Source organism: Saimiri boliviensis, chromosome 15 (assembly GCF_048565385.1).
Source record: "Saimiri boliviensis isolate mSaiBol1 chromosome 15, mSaiBol1.pri, whole genome shotgun sequence".
Taxonomy (NCBI): Eukaryota; Metazoa; Chordata; class Mammalia; order Primates; family Cebidae; genus Saimiri; species Saimiri boliviensis.
In genome coordinates this window covers 17,944,698-17,946,396 of record NC_133463.1, presented here as the reverse complement: position 1 = coordinate 17,946,396, position 1,699 = coordinate 17,944,698, and the positions used below count along the sequence as shown (strand labels likewise).

Here is a 1,699-nt window from a genome sequence, read left to right as displayed (position 1 = left end):
ATACTTTGGTCATGCTACTGTGCTGGGTTATGTGGTACTCAGAACTATAGAAACATATAACCTTTGTAACCGTATCCTGCTTGACAAGCCCACTTGCTACTGTGAATACCCCTTGATTGATTGTATGACAAGTACCCAATACCCTCCTTGGAAAAAAAAAAAAGAAAAGATAAATAAAATTGATAGACCATTGATAAGATTAACCAAGAAAGGAAGAGAAAAAATCCAAATAACCTCATTAAGAAACAAAACAGGAGGTATTACAACTGACACCACTCAAATATAAAAGATCATTCAAGGCTACTGTGAACACCTCTATGGACATAATCTATATCACCTAGAAGAGATGGATAAATTCCTGCAAAAATATAACCCTCCTAGCTTCAATCAGGAAAAACAAGATACCCTGAACAGAGCAATAAGAAGTAGGAAGATTGAAATGGTAATTTAAAAATTACCAACAAAATTAAGTCCAGGACCCCAGACAGATTCACAGGAGCATTCTACCAGATATTCAAAGAAGAATTTGTACCAGTCCTTTTGCCACTGTTCCATAAGATAGAGAAAGAAAGAACCCTCCCTAATTCATTCTATGAAGCCAGCATCAGTGTAATACCAAAACCAGAAAAGGACATAACCAAAAAAGAAAACTACAGACCTATAGCCTTGGTGAACATAGACACTAAAATCCTTACAAAATACTAGCTAACCGAATTCAAAAACATATCAAAAAGATAATCCACTATGATCAAGTGGGTTTCATACCAGGGATGCAGGGATGGTTTAACATACACAAGTCAATAAACATGATGCACATAAACAGAATTAAAAACAAAAATCATGGCCAAGTGTGGTAGCTAATACCTGTAACCCCAACACTTTGGGAGGCTGAGGTGGGTGGATCACTTGAGGTCAGGAGTTCAAGACCAGCCTGACCAAAACGTGACACCCTGTGTCAACTAGAAATGCAAAAATTAGCCAGGCTTGTGCTTGCTTCGGCAGCACATATACTAAAATTGGAATGATACAGAGAAGATTAGCATGGCCCCTGTGCAAGGATGACATGCAAATTCGTGAAGCATTCCATATTTTTTAATTAAAAATAAAAAAAAAATTAGCCAGGCTTGGCGGCAGGCACCTGTAGTCCCAGCTACTTGGAAGGCTGAGACAGGAAAATTGCTTGAACCTGGGAGGGAGAGGTTGCAGTGAGCAGAGATTGTGGCAGTGCACTCCAGCCTAGGTAACAAAGCGAGACTCCATCTCAAAACAACAACAACAACAAAAAATGATCATTTAAATAGATGCAGAAAGAGCATTTAAAAAAATCCAGCATCTCTTTATGATTAAAACTCTCAGCAAAATTGGCACACAAGGGATATACTTTAATGTAATAAAAGCCATCTATGATAAACCCACAGCCAACATAATATCGAATGAGGAAAAGCTGAAAGCATTCCCTCTGAGAAAGGGAATAAGCTGAGGATGTTCACTCTCACTCCTCTTCAATGTAGTACTGGAGGTCCTAGCCAGAGCAATCAGACAAGGGAAAGAAATAAAGAGAATCTAAATTGGTAAAGAGAAGGTCAAACTGTCACTGTTTCCTGATGATATGATCGTTTACCTTTACACTAAGGACTCCTTCAGAAAGCCCCTAAAAGTGATAAAAGAGTTCAGCATAGTTTCTGGATACAAGATTGGT

The 1,699-nt window shown here is 38.3% G+C and overlaps 1 non-coding gene across 1 annotated transcript; it reads left to right on the top strand.

Annotated features, from left to right (window-relative positions):
- Positions 1 to 986: 986 nt before the first annotated feature.
- On the top strand, positions 987 to 1,093 carry LOC120362372 (U6 spliceosomal RNA). The gene has a single exon (XR_005578290.1). It is a non-coding gene; the product is annotated as a U6 spliceosomal RNA (small nuclear RNA).
- The last annotated feature ends 606 nt before the right edge of the window (positions 1,094 to 1,699 follow it).